This window comes from Stegostoma tigrinum, chromosome 4, assembly GCF_030684315.1.
Source record: "Stegostoma tigrinum isolate sSteTig4 chromosome 4, sSteTig4.hap1, whole genome shotgun sequence".
NCBI lineage: Eukaryota > Metazoa > Chordata > Chondrichthyes > Orectolobiformes > Stegostomatidae > Stegostoma > Stegostoma tigrinum.
This window is the reverse complement of record NC_081357.1, coordinates 107,996,195-108,019,388: the sequence shown is the minus strand read 5'-3', so window position 1 is coordinate 108,019,388 and position 23,194 is coordinate 107,996,195. Positions and strand designations below refer to the sequence as shown.

General features: G+C 39.8%; 1 protein-coding gene across 1 annotated transcript in view; it reads left to right on the top strand.

The window, feature by feature from the left end:
• The window catches only part of sh3yl1 (SH3 and SYLF domain containing 1), a 141,596-nt gene that overhangs the window by 7,955 nt on the left and 110,447 nt on the right, over window positions 1–23,194 (top strand). The window lies entirely within an intron of this gene.

Below are 23,194 nucleotides of genomic sequence, written 5' to 3'. Positions count from 1 at the left end.
GATTTCCCAAAGCCAGTCCATCATCCACAATAATTTAGGAGGGTAATGGAATGCATTCCACTTTCTTGGACGAGTGCAGTTGCACAATGTGCTGGGAGCTTCATGATTATCACCTATTTACTAACTTAAACATTCATTCCCCCCCACCATCAGTGCCCTTAGCCAACTCCTTAATAATTTGTAAGTCCTGATTCTTCCCCCTCTCCCCCTGCCCCGTGGAATCACTGGAGTCACATCTATGTAAAGACAAGGTCGATTACAGAGCTCTGAGAAAAGGGATCTGCCTACTGCATGGATTACAAAAGAGCTAGTTTGCAAGTACAGCAAGTGAATAGGAAAGCTAATAGAACATTATCAGTTATTGCAACGGGACCTGTGAGACAGTGTTCACAGTACTGTGTATAGTATCGATCATATTATTTAAGGAAGGATGTGAATGTGTTGGAACAGTTCAGAGAAGGTTTAGCAGACTAATATCAAGAATGGCTGAGTTATCTTATGAGGTAAGATTGGACAGACTAATGTTTGTTGGAGTTTAGAAGAGCAAGAGGTGACTTGATTGGAACATAAATCCTGAGGAGTCTTGACCTGGTAGATATTATGAGACAATCTAGAATTAGGGATCACTGTTTAAAAATCAGAGGTTGCCAATTTAAAACAGGTGAGAGGAATTTATTTCTCTCTAAGAGGATCTTGAGCCTTTGCTGTCTTTCAGAAAACATCTGTGGAAGCAGTCTTTGAATATTTTAGGGCAGAGGTAGAAAAATTCTTGGTGAGCAAGAAGGTGAATGGTTGTCATAGATAGGGACAGGTAATAAATGCTGTCTAGCCAGTGATGCCCTCATCCCCAGAATGTAGATTTGTGGTTACAATCACATCAACCATGATCCTCGTTGAATCACAGAGCAGGTTCAAGGGGCCAGATGGCTTACTCCAAATCCTGGTTTGTATGTTTGTAAAGTCTGAAGTATATGGAAAAGTGTGACTTTCACAAAATAGCAGAAACTAAGGTATTTATCCAACCATCTCCCAAAGTAAAACTCCTTCCACAAAATCTAAGTCAATTACAAGGTCTTTAAAAAAAAATCTCTCACAGATGTGGGTGTTGCTAGCTGGGCTAGCATTTATTGCCCATCCATGGCTGTCCTCTACTGCTGATATGACTTCCTGAACTGCTGCAGTCTGTAGATACACAGTACAGTTAGGGAGGAAATTCCAGAATTTTGACTCTGCATCATTGTGGGGCATACCTGCCAATTCAGATGTTATGCTATTCTCTTTTTTTTGAGATCAGTTAGTGATAAGTAATTAATAGAGCCATTGTATCCCGTGGAAGAATATATATACAAACTATTTGGGGAAACACGTGAACTTTGGCAAATTTCAGATCTTTAATAGCAAAGGAGTTGCTCAAGTACAAAGCTATTAATGTATCTCAGGCGTCGTATGTTCTTGAAATGGGTAAAGTATGTGATCTAGATAGTATGACTTTGAATAGGAAGGGAATCACTGAAGCTTTAAGAGATATTTCACTAAATTTGGGAGAGATATGCTTTGGCAGAAATAGCTGTAATAATGATTTTAAAAATAATTGAGACATATCTTCAGATTGTATGGGAGGGTCTGGATTTTGCAGTTGATGGCACAATGAAGGTACTGACCACTGAATTTCAAGCAATATGACCAGTAAGCCTGTTTGGATAGATTTTGCCTTTTCCAATATATTTTACTTTGAGCACCCGTTGCAGGGTTCTCCAACATTTAAAAAGTGATATCATTGAACAATCTAAGCAGCCAGTCAATAATTCAATAATTTTCTTAGTCAATGAACCCAGAAGTAATGCTAATGTCTACTTGACAATGTGAACAATTCTGGATGTGAGTTTGCTCACTGAGCTGGAAGGTTAGTTTTCAGACGTTTCGTCACCATCCTAGGTAACACGTCAGTGAGCTCCAACGAAGTGCTGGTGTTATGTCCCGCTTTCTATTTATCTGTTTAGGTTTCCTTGGGTTGGTGATGTCATTTCCTGCATTGGTGATGTCATTTCCTGTTCTTTTTCTCAGAGGATGGTAGATTGGCTCCAAATCAATGTGTTTGTTGATGGAGTTCCCGTTGGAATGCCATGCTTCTAGGAATTCTCGTGCGTGTCTCTGTTTGGCTTGTCCTAGGATTGATGTGTTGTCCCAATCAAAGTGGTGTCCTTCCTCATCTGTATGTAAGGATACTAGTGATAGTGGGTCATGTCGTTTTGTGGCTAGTTGATGTTCATGTATCCTGGTGGCTAGCTTTCTGCCTGTTTGTCCAATGTAGTGTTTGTCACAGTTCTTGCAAGGTATTTTGTAGATGACGTTCGTTTTGCTTGTTGTCTGTATAGGGTCTTTTAAGTTCATTAGCTGCTGTTTTAGTGTGTTGGTCGGTTTGTGGGCTACCCTGATGCCAAGGGGTCTGAGTAGTCTGGCAGTCATTTTGGAAATGTCTTTGATGTAGGGGAGAGTGGTTAAGGTTTCTGGGCCCGTTTTGTCTGTTTGTTTGAGTTTGTTGCTGAGAAATCGGCGGACTGTGTTCATTGGGTACCCATTCTTTTTGAATACGCTGTAGAGGTGATTTTCTTCTGCTCTTCGTAGTTCCTCTGTGCTGCAGTGTGTGGTGGCTCGTTGGAATAATGTTCTAATGCAGCTTCGTTTGTGGGTGTTGGGATGGTTGCTGCTGTAGTTCAGTATTTGGTCCGTATGTGTTGTTTTCCTGTAGAAGCTGGTTTGAAGCTTCAACAAACACATTGATTTGGAGCCAATCTACCATGCTCTGAGAAAAATAACAGGAAATGACATCACCAACCCAAGGAAACCTAAACAGATAAAGAGAAAGCGGGACATAACACCAGCGCTTCGTCAGAGGCTCACTGATGATGTTACCTAGAGTGGTGACGAAATGTCTGAAAAACTAACCTTGCAGCTCAGCGAGCAAACTCACATTAGAACCTCAACCTGAGCTATAAATCTTCTCAGAACTCGTTAATCTGAACAATTGTCCAGGTGTGTCCTGAGCACAAAAAAGTGGGACAAATTCAACCTCGTCAGTTACTGTTGCATCATCATTAATGGAAAGTGTCATCAACAGTACTATCAAGCAGTACCTGCTTAGCAATAACCTATTAACTGACACCCACCCTGGGTTCTGCCAAGGCCATTCAGTTCCTGAATTCATTGGATGAAATGTGGACAAAAGAGTTGAATCTGGAGGTGAGTAAGAGTCCTTTGTCCAACTATCATCAGCTGCTTCATCAATGACTTTCTCTCCAGCATAAGTCAGAAGTGTGGGTATTCATTGATGACTACACAATATTTAGCGCCATTTGAGACTCCTCAGATACTGAAGCAAATGCAACAAGACCTGGACAATTTCTGGGTTTGGGCTAACAAATGGCAGTCAATGGACTAACCGTCACCTCTTGACATTCCATGACATTTTCATTAATGAATCCCCCACTATCATCATCCTGGGTGTTACCATTGACCAGAAACTGAACTCGATTAGCATTGTAAACACAACTACTACAAGATGAAGTCGGAGGCTAGGACTGCAGCAAGTGATTCATTTCCTGACTTGACAAAACCTGTCCACCTTCTTGAAAAGTCAAGTTAGGAGTGCCTTGTTCAACAACATTCAAGAAGCTTGATACCATCCAGGACAAAGCAGCCCCCTTGATTTGGCACTCAAATCCAGAAGCATCCACTCCCTCCACCACCAATGCTTAGTGGCAGCAGTGTGTACCATCTGCAAGATGCACCGCAGAAATTCATCACACATCTTTAGACAGGATCTTTCAAACCCATGGCCACCAGCATCTAGCACACGAGCAACAGATATATGGGAACACCACTGTCTGCAAATTCCCCTCCACGCCATTCACCATCCTGATTTTGAAGTACATCATTGTTCCTTCAGTGTCTTTGGGTCAAAATCCTGGAATTCTTCCCCTGAGGGCATTGTAGGTCTATTTACCTACAGCAAAGGGACTTCATTGGTGGTCAGTGACTGAGAAATGGCAGATGGAGTTCAATCTGGGTAAATGCGAGGAATTGCATTTTTGTACAACAAACAAGAATAGGGCTTATGCAATTAATTGTACGGCCTTGGATAGTGTATAACAGAGTGACCTAGGGGTGTAGTTACATAATTCTTTGAAGCTTGTATGATGTATGGACAGGATGGTTAAAAAGGCATTTGGCATGCTTTCTTTCCTTGCTCAGTCCTTTGAGTATGGGAGTTGGGAAGTCATATTAAGATTTTATAGGACATTGATGAGGTGTCTTCTGGAACACTGCCACGTTCTGGTCATCCAGTTATAGGAAGAATATTATTAAGCTGGAACAGTTTCAGAACAGATTTACGAGGATGTTGCTGGGTATGGAAGGTTTGTAAGTCAGGGACTTTTTTCATTGGAATGTAGGAAGTTGAGAGCTGACCTGATAGAAGTTTACAAAATAATGAGGGGTGTAGATAGATTTAAACGTAGTTGTCGTTTCCATAGGATAGGAGATTTCAAGACTAGGGGCCACATTGTTAAGGTGAGAGGAGAGAGATTTATAAAAGACACAGTGGGGAGGGGATGGGGAAGGTTTTTACACAGAGGGTAGTTCACGTGTGTAATGAACTCCCTGAGGAATTGGTGAATGTGGGTAGAATTACAATGACATTATTTAAGAGACACTAACATAAGTACATGAAAAGTACATGGAATGACGTGGGCCAGCACCAGGCAGGTGAGACTTAGTTTTGGATTATTTCGGCATGAACGGTTTGGACTGAAAGGTCTGTTTCCTTGCTCTATGATTCCATGACTCTAAGAGGGCAGCTCACGTCCACCTTCTCAAGGGTAATTAGGGAATGGTCAAAAAATGCTAGTTTGGCCAGTGAACGATTGAGCTACAGAGCCACGTAACATGGCCCAACTTTGGCCCAACTTGTCCACACCAAATAAATTTCCCAAACTACGCTAGCTCCACTTGGCTGCGTGTGGCCCGTTTCCCTTTGAACCTTTCCTACGCAAATACCTATCCAAGTATCTTTTAAATGTTGTGATTGTACCTATATCTACCTCTTTCTCTGGCTGTTCATTCCGAATACAAGCCACCGTCTGTGAACAAGTTGCCCCTCAGGCTAAATCTTTAAATCTTTCTCCTCTCATCTTAAAAATATGCACCCCAGTTTTGATCTCCTCCACCCTCGCGAAAAGACCTTTGCTATTCACCTTGCCTAAGCCTCTCATGATTTTATAAACCTCCATAAGGTCACCCATCAACTTCCTATACTTCAGTGAAAAAGAGCTCCAGTCAATTCAGCCTCTTCCTAGAATGCAAACTGTCTAGCTCTGGCAACATCCTTGTAAATCTTTCCTGCCCTGTCAGATTTAATAATATTCTTCCTCCGGTGGGGTGACCAGAATTTACACAGTACTCAAAATGTGGCCTCACCAATGTCCTGTACGACCTTGACATGATGCCCCATCTCCTGTGTTCAATGGTCTCAGCAGTGAAGGCAAACATACTATAAATGCCTTCTTAACCTCTCTGTCTACCTGTGATGCAACTTTCAAAGAACTATGTTCTTGAACCCCTTCGGTCTTTCTGTTCGATAACACAACCAAGCGCCCTACCATTAACTATACTTGTCCTGCCCTTGGTTGTTAGTAAATGCATAAAAAAAATGCTGGTTTTATCATTCACCTTCTGTCATCTTAGGAAAAGAAAGGAAGATTTAGACGTAGCAAGAAGCTGAAATATCCTAACCTTATAAGTAATGTATCATGGAACGGAGAAATTTGACATTACACAAATATCAAATTATTCTTTTCAGGACATGTGAGGTAGGTTAGTAAGACTCATCATGTCTTTAAAATTCAAGCTTTACAAAGAGACTAACAATATAAAATTTCACAATCTCCAATTGTTTTCTGTTGCTGAAAGCGAGAAGAGTGCATCCTAAGGATGAATGAGGAATCATTGACAGCAACTTTTGGGTTTTTAACTTTAATCGTCAGGCAGATGCCTGAAGTTACTGATAGCCTTCACTGTCAGATTTTGTGAAACTAACAATTCCCTCCTTAATATGTTCAAGTAACCTGGCTGATATTTTTATCAAGAATTTTGAAAGATCTGACAAATATTGTCAGGTAAGGCACAATTGCTTGGGGGGAGAAAACAAATTGTGTTGATAGACGAAATATATAGCTGCCTTGGAGCTTTTTTTTGAAGTAAATATTGTCAAGCTGAATGGGAAATGTCCATAATATATATTGGATACTAATGCACTGATCTGACTCGCCTTTTTTTGTTGTTGTGTATTTAGGAATATGACCAGGCAGAACTTTCCCACTGCTTTTCCCCTTCTTTCAAAAAAAAAAGCTGCTTGTTGAAGATAGTAAGATTGTATTTGTTAAAATAATTCTGTCATTTTTTTTCTGGTGTCAATTCCTTTGTTTGCTTTTCCACGCTCTAGCTGCCTGTTTAGCTGATATAGAGGCCACTGTTTGTTTCGCTCTGTTTTCTTTTACAATCATCTTTTAACTTGAGCTTTTTCTTGATTTATTTTAAAGTAAACTTCATGACATTATGGCATATCTATCCCCACTTTATGTAAATTTTGCACAGATTCCTGCAATCTTCACAAAGCATAAAATATGATTTTGTTGCAAAACCTTAGAGAGTTGGTATATTCAAAGAAGTGATACTTGAGATGGCAGTCAGGCTGTTTGGGAGATTATGTGCACAGAAAACTTCTAAAAGAAACAGCAATTCTTTGGGCAAAAGTCAATCTGCCTTGATCTTGACGGTTGTTTCATATTTATTATGTTTTTAAATGGTTTATGGGTTGAAATGCCAGCTGCAAAATAAGTTTGAAAAGTCTGAAACCCGATCTTGGCGATACAAGTCTGCAGCACTAAACTCTGCACTTTGTAATATGATTTAATACCAGATTTGGAATTTCAGCCAAGGATAGTTGATGTGGGAGATCCAAATATTGTCATATTTCATTTATTACAATTTTATTTTAGTGATACTCTTCTGAGGTTAATATTAAGACACAATGTTGGTTAGGACAGAAGGAAATTTAATTCTACATTATTTCCCTCACTTAGAAATGCTTAAAATTAAAATCGGGTCCTAATGGTAGTAATATTCTAAAAAATTGACATCATTCAACTTGATGAGCACTATCATTCTTTGAGAAATCGCCCATTCTGCTGGGAAGAGACTTTATATTTTGTTTATATTATGTTGCCACGTTTTCCAGAGGAAAGTTTTGAATGGTCAATTTCCAGCAACAGTAACTATCCATGATGTTGATTATGACCATTATCAGGAATACTAGCTGACTTACCTGTAAAATTTTGTATTTTTCAAATCTCAGTTTCAAGATGATTGGAAGGCGTCTACAACATCTCAAAGCTGTTTTCATTGTGAAGTTCAATTATTTTTGTATTTAGCAGACAATGCAGCGGCTGTGGATTCCACCATGAAGGAATGAAGAGGTTCTCATTCTAATAATAATTTTTTTTTGAGTCAATCAGCCAGCTTTCCACACAGAAAGATGGTAGGGAGAGAATATCAAAGGCCAATTTAAGAATCGCTGACTTATAAAGTAACTTTACAATATATTAAACAGCAGAATTGCATACTTTTTTTCTTATAGTGTAAAGATCAACTGAATTAGGTGGGATTAGGATATGATTGTGAAATGATGTTCATTCTGGATTTGTGTTTAATCGACATGAATGGATTCTGGCCTTAGCTGTTGCATTCACAAATAATGTCTGTCAGTACCTGACAGTTTTGTCATCATTACATCACAAAATTCCAATTATAGGAAAAAGAAGTCTAATTCAATGAATAGGTTGAACACTGGCAAAAATGGACAAAAAATTGTTGACCATTTACTGAGAATATGTTGATGCAACAAAATTGCACCTTTGAATGTGTACGCATGTTGTGCAGAATAAACTTGATAGTGACCAGAAGCATTTTTGATTGTCTGTAAAAGTTTACTAATATGTGAACTGTCTATTTGGATATCATGTGACATGATTCAGTCACTTCACTTGTAAAAATGAGTACTTGGTGCTGCAATCTCTTTAAAAAAAGTCTTCATTTTTCTGTGTGTTGTTCAGATCTCTGAATGACTGCTATGTTGTCCAATTTCCATAACATTACAAACGTGTTTACAAAATGGGTGTATATATTTCAAAATATTCCTATCATACATGAACATATAATTATTTCTAATTTTGAGATTTTTATGAAATATATTTTTCTACATATAAATTCACTTTGATAGGGAAATAATGAGATCTTAAGCAATAACACAATGCAGCGCACTTTGAATTTTGCATGGTAATTTATAATTGTGATCTTACTCAAAATGTTACCGTGCTTTAGACTGCACTAATTTGATGTATTTTAGAACACTGCCACAGAAAAAAATCTAATAGAATAAGAGTGCAATAATTTCTGGGATGATTTTGGAAGATTAATGGTTTCTGAATGTTGTGATTACTGATCACACAATAGAATCTGAGAGTCATTTCCAATTTCTGTTGAATGGAAAAGGTATCAAGTCTGCATGAGTCATTCACACAAACTGCACAGAAGGTACAATGCAAAAATTGACCAAACATAATTTGCAAGCATCTGTGGCAAATGCGTCAACAGACACTAATTTGCATGGTGACTAAGAAGAACCTATTAACATGATCGAGTTTCCAGGTGAGAAATTTAAAGGGGTTGAAATTCTATTTGTACTTGTTTTAAAATGTGTCAAGGCGTTCATGTGATTTTTAACTCTGTTCGTATAAAGTTCAAAAGTTAGAGGGCGTTAGATCAATGCCTTACTTTTTTCTTTCTTCACCAATTTTCTCCCATATTACCACCTTGACGGCATTGATATACTGAGATAACTAAGTGTAGAGCTGGATGAACACAGCAGGCCAAGCAGCATCAGAGGTACAGGAAGTCTGACGTTTCAAGCCTAGACCCTCCTTTAGATTTTTCTGAAGAAGCGTCTAGGCCGGAAACATCAGCCTTCCTGCTCCTCTGCTGCTTAGCCTACTGTGTTCATCCAGCTCTCCACCTTGTTATCTCGGATTCTCCAGCGTCTGCAGTTCCTACTATCCCTGGCATTGATATACTGTTGGTATAGACTGGTGGAGTGTTGTTCCACAATGTCAGTTATCCATCACTGCTTTACACAAGTAACTGTTATTGCTGTAAGCTTTGACAGTGGGTTCTGACATGTTATTCAGTTTGAAAGCAACACAATTAAGTACGAATCCTCTAACGGAATCCCACAAACACCCTTGCCCCAGCCCGTCCATGCAGATGTACTTTTTCACACCCTCTTATCTTACTTTTCTTTTGTGCACTAACATCTTGTAAATTTGCAGCAATAATTCCCTACTTTTATACTCTATTCCTTTAGCAATAAATGCCAGAATTCAAATTGTACTCCATCTTATCCTCTATACCTGCATATTGGTTTTCCGAGATTCATGTAAGTAGGTAAACAGTGCGAACGGCATAAGCGCACACCAAGATAGTTCCACCCGAAGTCCAAACAACTGCAAAACTGTGTAAGAAGTATGTTCTAAGAAATATATATTAATTAATTACTCATAGGCAACAATGGCGATAGAGTCAAAGTGATTTATTTCATGAATCTGAAATTTCTCAAACCAGAAAAGGAGGAGGAGAGGGGACCTAATTGAGGTATACAAGATAATGAGAGGCATAGATAGAGTTGATAGCCAGAGACTATTTCCCAGGGCAGAAATGGCTAGCACGAGGGGTCATAGTTTTAAGCTGGTTGGTGGAAAGTATAGAGGGGATGTCAGAGGCAGGTTCTTTACGCAGAGAGTTGTGAGAGCATGGAATGCGTTGCCAGCAGCAGTTGTGGAAGCAAGGTCATTGGGGTCATTTAAGAGACTGCTGGACATGTATATGGTCACAGAAATTTGAGGGTGCATACATGAGGATCAATGGTCGGCACAACATTGTGGGCTGAAGGGCCTGTTCTGTGCTGTACTGTTCTATGTTCTATGTTCTATACCTCATCACTATAAGTATAGTGAGGCGGAACCTCTGACTGACTGCCAAATTGGTCCAGAATTTCTCACACAGGAAATCTTACCAGAAAAGCATTGTGCAACTCTACTGAAGAGAGATCACCAGTTATTTTTCATAAAACAATCTTCCAAGGACATCGGAAATTGGTAATTGTCCCCAAATCTCATATTTCTAACAGCATGTTAGAAATGATGTAACAGTAGTGTTCACAGTCATTAATTCTCAAGCTGGTAGCAGTTGAGTCAATCTACTGTCAGTGATTCTACATTTTCAGAAAGGAATGTGCCAAAGTCCCCCCAAACCCCCCACCTCAAGACGGCAATCAAGTTGAAATCACTGAAAAGAACTGCCTTTTAATGCTGTTTCAGAGATACTAGGAACTGCAGATGCTGGAGTTGGAGATAACACAGTGTGGAGGTGGAGGAACACAGCAGGCCAGACAGCATCAGACGAGCAGGAAAGCTGACATTTCACGTTGGGATTGTAACAGAAATAATGGGAACTGCAGATGCTAGAGAATCCAAGATAACAAAGCGTGGAGCTGGATGAACACAGCAGGCCGAGCAGCATCTCAGGAGCACAAAAGCTGACGTTTCAGCTGACTGTAGCTGGAGTAATGAGTACAATTTTGGTCCCTTTACTTAAGCAGTGATACAGCATTGGAAGCAGTTCAGAGGATGTTCACTAAATTGATTCCAGGTATGAGGTGTTTAACTTATGATGACTGATGGAAAAGTCCAGGCTATACTGTCTGAATTTTAGAAGAATGAGAGGAGGTTCAACTGACGTATACCTTAAGATGCTAAAAGGGATTGACAAAATAGATGCAGGAAGGATGTTTCCTTGTGTGGTCCAATGTAGAAATTGATGTCCCAGTTTTAAGATAGGGGCTAGCAGATTTAAAACAGAGATGAGGAAAAATTACTTCTTTCACTGGTTCCAGAATTTATGAAATTTGTTACCCTGGACAGGGTTGGATGCTGGGGCATTGAGTAAATTTAAGGAGGAGATACACAGATTTTTAATTAGACATGTGTTGAAGAGTTATGAACAGCAGTTGGGAAAGTGGAGTTGAGGCTGACATGAGATCAGCCATGGTTGTGTCAAATGACAGAGTAGCCTCAAGGGGCTGAGTTGCCAACTCCTGTTCCTAGATTTTATATTTTTATGTTCATCTGCACAATGCAGAGTTCAGATCTTCAGCTATACTGAAAGCCGTTCAGAAAATCACCAGTATGTTTTACAAAACAAGGTCAAGGAGAAATTGGTGGTTGTTATTGCATAAAACAAATAAGAATCATATGTTTGTATAATCATCAGTTTGACCTTGGCCTGTTAATGGTTCAACAAATTACAGTTAATTTAGCACTTAAAACAAACCTCTGACGCCTGAATAATTTACAGCCCAAACAGTCTAATCTATGTCTGTACTCTGTTTCAAGACTCTTTGACTATTTTCCACCAAGAGAATTTGGAAAATTAGCTTTAATCTTCTGCTTTGAAAATAGATTTGATTACTGCAAATTTAGAAGTGCTAATGAGCTCAGTTGTACCAAATCTGATGACTTTTTTTGGCCATGACAAGCTCCATGGGCTGACTTTTATGGGCCACCTTCTGGTGGAAAAATGGATGAGTAATTTTAAGTTTGGTATTGGGTGTACCTACTCTAGTTATGATTTTACAGACATTGGGAGGATCACCCATCTGTGGCTAAATTGTGGCCTTAAGTAAGCATTTAATGTTCCACTAAGGCTTTGATGCCATCAGTTGCATTATAACTGGGAGTGGTACAGCCCTGTTCTCAAAATGTAACTTGGCATGTTTAACTTCGTGGTCTACTGTTCAGTGATAGGGAGAGTGCCTCGTTCCTAGATCTTCTGAAACAGTTGTAGGCAGAGCCTTCATGGTTTTGCTTCCACGTCCACACTTCTCCACTCCTCCCCGCTCGCATTCTGCTCAATATGACCACCACCCAACCTTGCTGCTGCCTGCCACCCTGGCCCTGAAGAAATAGCAGACTTGCCTCATTGTTCAGGTCCATTCTTGAATGCCAACTTCTGTATTACTTCCATTCACAGCAGGAGGTCACCACTCCTGTGTGCCGCTGCTGATGTGTGGAGGTGTTGGCCTCTGGCTGGCAGCTCTATAAGGAGGATTTCCTCCTGGAGGCAGAGGGAAGTCGGACAGTACACTGAGGACCATCAAAAACTTAGTGGAAAGGAGCTCGTGAATGAAATTTACGTTGACCTTCTGGCAGTCACCCTCTGTGTAGAATTCAGCCCCATATATCCAATATGTCGAAAAAACTTTCAAAATATCTTCCTATTTTTGAACAGTCAGGAAATAATTCAAAGTATCAGTCATCTAAAAGGCAGTTTTAGCTTTTGCAGCTTGATATTTCAACAAAAGAAAATGTAAATTATCGTGGTGCACCGAATATATTGCATTTGGCAAGCAGGATGACCATCTGAAATGCATCCAATTGTTTTTTTTTTACAATCATGCAAAAGCAGATTTTGCTAATTAATCTAAAAAGATCATAACTGTTGCCATAAACTGCTTGTAGAATCAAACATCGTAACATTTGTTTGTCACACTTAGGGTCTGGGATTTGTTGTCATTTATTTCCCTTCTCCAGGAACCCTGACCTTGGAACAGCTCAGTAACTTGCTAGGCTGTTGGCACAGGTACAGGATGGAAGGCACATTAAAAAAAAAAGACTGGTTAAGGATGATGTGTTTCTTTACTGAAGGACTGTAATGAATGAGATTAATTTTAAATGTTTGATTGTCACCTTTAATAAGAGCTTTTTAATTTACAGTTTTTAAAAAAGTTGCAAATTGGGGAATTTGTACTTGGGTTCTCTATTCTTTTGGATTCTGACATTTTTTTCCCCCTGTATCCAATTGATGCATGGAACCAACAGTGTCTAATTTTTAGCATTAGTTTCAGGGTTTCTGCATTTTATTTTTGATTACCTGCATTCAATCTTGCCTTGCAATTGGTGTGGACCTTTATGTGAAGTCACTCAGAACAGTTCAAGGGTTACTGAACACCATTTTTAGGCAACTGGATGGGGACAGTCAGAGGAGAAGGTTTCTATCTTCAGGCTGCTAATCAGTCACGTACTTGAGCAGGGCGAAGGTATTCTATCATGTAAAGGTGTTGTTGTCGTAGGATTAAATTCATTAGAACTCAGGAAATGTCTGGAGAACCAGGAAGTGCAGTTAAGTGTTGGAATTATAGCACAGGGAAAGCACTGAGATCTTCGGGACTTAGAAGAAGCTGCTTGTCATTTATGGTTCAGTGCAGCTGAGAGTGAGGGTGAGTATTTGCCTTATGCAGCTGACCAATATTGAGCTCTGAAATGCAGAATAGTACCAGCTTCTTTTGAAAAAAGCTAGAGTTATGCCTGCAAATTTGTGCTGGAGTGCAGTTTCAAAAATCCAGGGAGTATAGCCCAGAAAATAAGCGTGAAGTACCAGAACATGAACAGTCGTTGTGGAAGTCTATCATGGATAAGCTTTTAAGAGATTCAAAATGAAATCTTTAAAAGTAGGGGAATTGGAATCCCTTGTAAAGTTTAATCGAATTTTATGAGCTACAGTGTCACTAATATTGTTGAGGAATCTGTGGACTACTGTCTTAAGGACATTTGCTATTTGATGTTCTGTGTGAGGTGCTTAATAATACTTTGATTGTTACATTATGTTAATTCTGATGTTATTATATAAACAATATTGATATTGTGGATTGTTTGACCATGTTTGTACCAATAACTGGTAAAATAAAAAGGGTGAGTTTCTACAAGCCTGGTAAAAGCAATTAGGATAAACAGTGAATTGAAAAATACAACCCCAAAAGCAATATTCTTAGGATTACTTCCAGTGCCCTGTGCGAGAGAGAGAGAGAGCGCATGGAAATAACAGGTTATATCAGAGGAATAGGTGCCTGAGAAAATGGGGTAGAGATAGTGATGTCTAGTACGTTGGAACTGGTTCTGGGGAAGATTGGATCAGTACAACCAGGATGGGTTGCATATGAGCAGGACTAGAACCAATATCTACTCTTAAACTGTGTTTGTGGGAGGGAGGGTGTTTTCTAGTGCTCTCAGATTGGCATGGTGGGGAGTCATAGAGATATACAGCATGGCAACAGACCCTTTGGTCCAATTCATTCATGCTGACCAGTTGTCCGATGTAAATCTCATCCCATTTGACAGTATTTCGCCCATGTCCCTCTAAACCCTTCTTATTCATATACTCGTGCAGATGCCTTTTAAATGTTGTAATTGTACCAGCCTCCGCCATTTCCTTTGGCAGCTCATTCCATACATGCACCACCCTCTGCATGAAAAAGTGTCCCTTAGGTTCCTTTTACATCTTGTCCCTCTTACCTTAAACCCATGCTGTCGAGTTTTTAACTCCCCCACCCCAGGGAAAAGACTTTGCCTATTTACCTTACCTATGCCCGTCATGATTTTATAAGCCTCAAAAAAATTCCCCCTCTGTCTCTGATGCTTCAGGGCAAATAGCCCCAGCCTGTTCAGCCTGACCATATATTTCAACTCTCCAACCCCAGCAGCACCTATTTTCTGAACCCTTTCTAGTTTCACAACATCCTCACTATAGTAGGATGCCCAGAATTGCACACAGTATTCCAAAAGTGGCTTATCCAATGTCCTGCAATATGACTCCCCAACTCCTATACTTAATGCACTGACCAGTAAAGGCACGCATAGCAAATGCTGCCTTCACTATCCTATCTACCTGTGACTGTATTTCCAAAGAACTATGAACCTGCACTCCAAGGTCTCTTAGTTCAACAGTACTCCCAGGACCTTACCATTGTGTGTAAAGGTCCTGCCCTGGTTTGCCTTTCCAAATACAGCACCTCACATTTATCTAAATTAAACTCTGTCTGCCACTAATCGGCCCATTGACCCATCTGATCAAGGTCCTGTTGTACTCTGAGGTAACCTTCTTCGCTGTCCACTCCACCTCCAATTTTATTGTCATCTACAAACTTACTAACCACCTTGAAACTTGAACCAGGAAACAAGAATAGGAACAAAAGACACAAAAGTAAGAATCAAAAACAGAAGGCAGAAAAAAGAAAAGTGAAAAGCAAATAAAGCTAAGGTGACTGACAGTGTTGAAAGGACAAATCTAAAGTCATTGCGCTTTAGCGTATGGCAAAATCACAGTACTTTAATCGACATACAGATTGGCAATCCAAACTAGCAATTACAAAGTGAAGTAGCGTTTCCTGAATTGTAAACACGATGTTCTTTTTAGATCAATTCATTTGAAGAAACAACAGAAACAAGGCAATCCTAAACTTGGTATTGTGCAATGAGAAAGGAGTTAGTGTTTTAATGCAGGTCTGTAGCTTGGTTTGCAATAGTATTCGTTGGTTGGTTCACTGAGCTGACTGTTTTTGTGCACATTTCATTTCCCTTCTGGGTGACATCTTCAATGCTGTGTAGCCTCCATTGGAGTGCTGTTGTTCTGTCCTGCTCTGAATTTATATGACCTGATCCATCATGGTGGGCAGTTTTGTTTCAAGTTTTGTACCGTAGTAATATGTAGATGGGGCCTATTTCAACATGTTTGTTAATTGCATCGGTGGTTGAAAACCAGGCCTCCAGGAATTCTTGTGTATTTCTTTGTCTTGCTTGTCCTACACAGGCTGTCCAAGGAGTTATAGCAGAGACTGAAGCACATCCACAACAGATTGACCCACTCCATACACTCAGCACAGGAGTTAAGGCAACGAGTGGTGGTTGATGGAAAATATTCAGCCTGGAGTCGGGTCACTGGTGGTGTGCCTCAAGGATCTATTTTGGGACCACTGCTGTTTCTCATTTTTATAAATGACTTGGATGCAGGCATAGGTGGATGGGTTAGTAAGTTTGCAGATGACACTAAAGTCGGTGGAGTGGTGGACAGTGTGGATGAATGTTGCAGGCTGCAGGGAGACTTGGATAAACTGCAGAATTGGGCTGAAAGGTGGCAATTGGAGTTCAATGCGGATAAATGTGAGGTGATTCACTTTGGGAAGAATAATAGGAAGGCAGAATACTAGGTCAATGGAAAGATTCTTGGTAGTGTGGATCTTGGTATCCATGTACGTGGATCCCTAAAAGGTGCCACCCAGGTTGATAGTGCTGTTAAGAAGGCTTATGGTGTGTTAGGTTTTATTGGTGGAGGGATTGAGTTCTGGAGCCCTGATGTCATACTGCAACTGTATAAAATGCTAGTGCGGCCTCATTTGGAATATTGCGTGCAGTTTTGGTCACTCCGTTACTGGAAGGATCTGGAAGCTTTGGAAACGGTGCAGAGGAGATTTACCAGGATGTTGCCTGATCTGGAGCACAGGCCCTGTGAAGAAAGGCTGAGGGACTTGGGCCTGTTCTCATTGGAGCAAAGGAGGCTACGAGGGTATTTAATAGAGATGTACAAGATGATCAGACAGTGAGAGTCTTTTTCTGAGGATGATGACTTCAGCTTGTAGAAGGGGGCATAGCTACAAATTGAGGGGTGATAGATTTAAGACAGATATCAGAGACAGGTTCTTTACTCAGAGAGTCATAAGGGCGTGGAATGCCTTGCCTGCCAATGTAGTTAACTCAGCCACATTAGGGGCATTTAACCAGTCCTTAGATAAGCATATGGATGATGATGGGATAGTGTAGGAGGATGAGCTTAGATTAGTTCACAGGTCGGCACAACATCGAGGGCCGAAGGGCCTGTTCTGCACTGTATTGTTCTATGTCCTATGTTCTGTGTTCTAATTCCTTGACAACATCAGCAACATAAAAATTGACAAGGTGGAAATGATGGTATCCTTTGACGTTGCAGCACTATTCACTTCTATCGAAATGACACTAGCAAAGGAGACACTGGCTACGTTACTGGACAATCTGAAAACACAAAGCTCCAGTGAAACCACCAGCAGGGACAACATGCTAAAATTACTCGACCTATGCCTTACCACACGCTTCTTCAGTGGCCAGGTGTACAAACAAATTATGGAACACCCATGGGATCATCCATTTTGGGGCTCTTAGCGAAAGCTATTATGCAAAGATTGGAGCACACAGCCCTCCTCCAGATCCAGCCTACAGTATGGGTTAGATATATGAATGATAACTTTTCATTGTTAAACAAGCAAAATCTATGGGAGAAGATTTATTAACAATTTTTTTTTATTGAGGGGAAGGGAATCCATTGGGAAAGACAACCATAAAATTGTAGAATTGTTCTCTGAAATTAAAATCAAGGAAGTTGAATCCTAAACTAGAGTCCTGAGCCTAAATAAAGGGAACTACAAGGATATGAGTTGTGAGTTGGCAATGATGGATTGGGAAACCTTGCTGAAAATTTTTAGCAGTGGGTAGAATAGTTAATATGTTGGGGAATGTATGTATGCATGAATGGCAACAATTCTTCATTTCTATCTAGATCAAAAATAAAACAGGATAGGTGACTCAATGATAGCTTACAAAAGAATTTATGAAGAATATTAATTCCAAAGAGGAGACATATGAACTAGCTAGAAAAAACAGCAAGACTGAGAACTTGGAGCAGTTTAGAATTCAGGAAATTTAGAAAAGAGGTCAGAAAAGGAAGACAAAAGAGTAACAAAGATAAACGGAAGTCTCTTAGGATCAGAAATGGAAATTTTTAATGGGGAAGAAAAAAAGGTAGAAGAATTGAATTCATATTTTATTTCTGACTTTGCCAAAGAGGATGCACACAATTTTCCAGAAATGTTAGGGAACCAAGAATAGCTTGAGAAGGAGGAATTGAAGTAAACTGGTATTATTAAAAAAAATTCTAAAAAGTTAGTGGGGTTAACCGTTGACACATGCTAAAGGGCCTGATAATCTGCATCCCACAGTACTAAAGGAAACAGCCTTAAAAATACTGGTTGTCATCCTACAAAATTCTATAGATTCTGAAGCACTTTCTACCGGCCAGAAGGGTAGCTAATGTAAGCCTACTATTTTTGAAAACAAGAACAAGAGGAAATGTAGACAATTTCAGACCAAGTAGGCTGACATCAGTTGTGTAGCAAAAGCTCCAGTCTATTATAAAAATATAACAACGGAATATTCAGAAAACATTACAGGATTATATAAATTCAGTGTGGGTTCATGAAAAAGCAGTGCTGCACAACTTAACTGGTGAAGGATTTTTTTAAAGAATGTAAGTAATTGAACAGTTATGGGGCAAACCAATGGATGTGGTGCTTTTGGATTTCAACAATGCTTTTGATAGATAGGAGGGTAGTAGACAGAATCAAAGCACAAAGCTTTAGTTAACTGACATGGCCTGAGAATTGATTCACTGATTGGAAGGAGAGAGTGGGAATAAGTAAGCCTTTTTCCAGATGGCAGGCGGTGACTAATGGTGAACTGCAGGGATGCTTTGGTCCTAGCTATTAATGATATATATGTAATGAAATATATATAAAAAAACTTGGATGGGGATCCAACTATGGTATTTGTAAGCTTGTTGAAAAAATAAAACTAGATTGGGGAGCACATTCCTGCAGATGCTGGAATCTGTACTGAAAACAAAAAATGCTGGAAATCACAGCAGGTCAGATGAAGCTGTGATAAAGAGTCATCTAGACTCAAAGTTAGTTTGCTCTTTCTCTATGGATGTTGCCTGACCCATTGTCATTTCCAGCTTTTTTCTTTTCCGTAAAACTAGATAGGATTGTGAATTGTGAGGAGGATGCAAGAAAGTTCCAGGGTGATCAAGACGTATTGGGTGGGGTGGGCAAACACATCGCAGATGCAATATAACATGGACAAATGTGACTTTATACACTTTGGTGTGAACAAAAGAAAGAGTAGAAAGCAAAGCGTAAACGTACAAAGGGATCTGCCTGTTCTTGTACATCACTCAATGAAAGTAACATTTACTCTCCGAGAATGTACCTGGGCTTTCATACATTGTCAAAAAACATTAGTAATCCCTTGCTTGATCATGAAATACATTTGCTGCTTGGAAAGGCAAATCAGGGCAGGACCAATACACTTGATGGTAAGGTCCTGGGGAGTGTGGCTGAACAAAGAGACTTTGGAATATAGGTTCATACTTCCGTGAAGGTGGAGTAGCAGGTAGATAGGACAATGAAGCTGTTTGGTGTGCTTGCCTTTGTTGGTCAGTGCGTTGAGTGTTGGAGTTGGGAGGTCATGTGGCTGTACAGGACATTGGCAAGGCCACTTTTAGAATACTGCGTACATTCCTGGTCACCCTGCCATGGGAAGGATGTTGTGAAACTTGAAAGGGTCCAGAAAATCTGGTCAGCATGGATGAGTTGGACTGAATGGTCTGTATCTGTGCTGTACATCTCTGATTCTATGACCCTATGAGACCACATTGTGGGCAGTGAATGGAGTAGAGTAACTTGAAAGAAGTACAAGTAAAATAGCTTCACCTGGAAAGTGTTTTTGAGGCCTTGGACGTTGAAGAGGGAGAAGGTGAATTGGCAAATGTAGGAAGGTACCCTGGAGGACTGAGGAAGCGTTTGGAGAATTGAATACTCACTATCTTTATCTTGCTAACATTTCCTTTCCTGGAACATACTCATTGGTTGGGTGAATTGCCTATGGAGGTATAACTAGCACCTGTGGCTGAAAACTACTTTTCGTCGACTGTCGTCCTCCTGTTTTGGACATGGACTCATTTCACAGCCTTTAACCCTATGCTTTATGAACTCATGGGCAAAGGAGACATAATTACTGTACTGTGTACACAAAATGAAGGAAAAAAAAGAATTTCTAAAATGATTTTACAACTGCAGGATTCCCCCAAAGCACTTTAGAGCCAATTATGTGCTTTTGAAGTGCAATCCTCCTGTGCTGCAGTGAAAAGGAGTAAGTAATTTGTATACAGCAAGTTCTCACAAAGAATGAAAATCAGATAATTTTTGTTTTAGTGATGTCAGCAGATTACCACTGATCAAGAAAACTCTGTTTTCAGCTTCTAATAGTGCTGCTTGATCTTTTAAATACAAATGGGGGTCACCGTCAAATTTTGCAGCCTTATTCTGCAGTCTTCGTTAAGGTTATGCAATGGGGTCTCTCTTTTGTAATGTTTGAATCCACAACCTTCTGTATACTGTTGCAGATAGTATTTATTTTTGGAATGTACGCATTTATATTTTACAATTCCATTGCCCTCATTTGAGAGTTTTTTCCTGCTTATTTTTGTTTTCCATTATGAAACCTTCTATCCAAAGCTTTGTTGAAAACAGCTCCAGTAAAATGTCTGTCTGAAATTTACATAATCACAAGGCACAGAAGGAGGATCCTTGGACTAATTTTGAAAGAACAATCTATTCATGTCCCGTGTCCTTCCCCAAACGATACAAATATTTATTCAAACAACTCATTGGCTGAAGAATTTCTCCTCTGCTTACCTCTGGTTCATCAATCATTCTTAAATCTGTGTCCTCTGGATAACAACCATTATGCCACTGGAAGTATTTTTTTCCTCATTTACTAAAAATCCTGCATGATTTTGGAAAGCTCTATTAAAACCACTCAGCTCTAAAGAGAACAATCCATTTCTCTAATTTCTTTAGAATGCTGAAATTCCTTTAGCCAATCTGATAAAGTTATTCTGTAAAGTCTTGAGACAGTTCCCAAAATTAGATGCCCAAGATTGAGCTTTCCGTAAAGGCCTAATCGATAATTAGGTTTAACATAACTTCTTTGTTTCTGTACTCCTTGCTTCTATTTAGAAAGCCAGGGATCCTGCAGGTTTGTTTCAGAGATTACTTATCATGCGCCTTCAAAGATGAAAGCATTCTGCTCTCAACAAAATGTCTGAGTACAGGCAATCATTTTATAATAAAAAATGCTGGAAGTATTCAATTGGTCAAGCATCATCAGCAGAGAGAAAAGCGGACTTTGTTGTTTTTTTTCATTCCACAGGTCCTAAGTACCAGGAGACTATTTCCAAACATGTTGCTTTTATTTTGGATTTCGAGCATGTGGAATATTTTGTTTTTGCATATCCTTAAGATTTTCTTTGCTGCTTTACGATCACCCAGATTTTTGCCACATTGAAGCAGATCTCCTTGATGGCACAACTATCGAAAATTGCCTGACACAGCAAGCACTACTTCAATAAATCCCATTTTTGTGTATGCGGGAGTACAGCCTATGGAGCCAACTAGGTATTTAAATCACTGTGGTTTTCACATTCATGTAGCATGGCCAGAGTGTACACCAGCAAAGAACACATATGGACTTTGTGAATTTATATGGAAAGATAGGATTCTCCAATGGATACAGCCATAGGACAACATTGCTGAGGTGCACTGGAATGTAAGTCAGGTACCCATTGGAATGGTTGGATTTGTCAGCTACCCTGTGGTGGGAGGGTCAGTTACCCTTTAGGGAAGGGGAGTCAGGCCAGGTATCTTTGCCGAGTGGTAGACACTGTTCGGATATCAGGTACCCTTTGGGTGTGGGGGCAGGGAGTTAGATGGTTTCAGGTCTCCTTTTAGATTTTTAGATTTGTACCTTAAAGGTGTGTGAATCCCTTGGAACTGTCAAACAGTAAAAGAAGCGTCAAACCACCCAAGATGTGTTAAGTCTGTCAAAAAATATTAAATCTGTGGAGAGCTGCCTAAATGTCCTTTTATGAATGAAAATGCTTTTCTCAACGGTGTGTCCTCTGTAAAATAGAACTTTAAAAGATCTAGACTTTTTTTTCTCCCACTGCGTGGATATTCTGAGGTGCCATGACAGATGAAGGGGAAAATGTTGGTAGTTAGAACAATGGATTGGCATGAGTTAACTCTAATTTGATGTCACAGTTAAGCAGGACCATGGGAGATGGGGTAGAGAGGATCTTCGATGGCATGGGTTAGCTTGGATGGTACTTGACAAGTGTGTGGGGGCGAGAGAGCTCTGAGGAGTGATAGTTGGAGAAATGTCCAACAATGTTTTACTCTGTTAAAGTATTTAGTTTTGCATACTGTGCTGGAATGCCCAAGCAGGTTTTTTGCTTAGCCATCTTGGAACCCAGCAGCCCCAACTTCTCTTCCCTGGCTACCAGGTCCAAATTCCAATTTGGTCTTGTTTCCCCTCCCACCCTCAACTAGAAAATATGGAGTGGGGAATGCCAGGTTTGCAGAGTTATGAATTCTCTCTGGCCCAGGATAGAAATTGTTGACGGTTTGACGAATAAGTGTCAAACGTTTTGCATTGTTGCTGACTGTAGACCTCAGTACTCCAGCGTCATATGCAAAATGGACATGGTGTAAGGTTACAATTACTCATTTTCTCTCGTGCTTAACCTGCAGGCAACCATATCCTGCCCTATCAAATCATTCTGTCTAATGTCAATGAAAATGTTCTTTATTTCTCCTTATCATCTTTCAAAGTATGCATTTGAATGGTATAAAAATTTTCTGATAAACATGTTTTGGTGTAGGTTGGGAGAAAACTGTTCATGCTTATTTTAGGTGAGAGCTTGCTGTGAGAGAAGTCACAAACTTTTATTCCAGCGGTCTGAACTCAGTTTTGATCTGCTTCTGTCATGGGTTCATGCAGTGCTCTCATCCACTGGAACAACTATTTCTTCACCATTTGCACCCTTGGTTTACAATATTTGTCCCTTTAAAAGTGATAGGAAAGCATTTGTGAAACAGATGGTTGAACTGTTTTTGTGCTGTTGATACTCATTTTAAAGTGAATGTTGATTTCAGTGGGGAATTTTGTAATCAGCATACAGGAGTTACATCCTGTGCTGTATGGAAGAACCTTCCTATAGGATCTAGTGATCCAATATTGTATATTCATGCAATGCAATTCAACTTAAGTGCATTTCAACTGATAAACTGAGTCAGAAAAAATGAAGCCAATAAATGTGGAGCTGGAAAAGTACAGCAGATCGGACAACACATGAAGAGCAGGGAAGCCAACCTTTCAGGCTGAAACCTTTTGTCAGGATTGACTTCCTTGCTGCTTGGATGCTGTCTGATCTGTGCTTTTCCACCTCCATATTATTGACTCAATTTTCTAGTTTTTGCAGTCCTTGC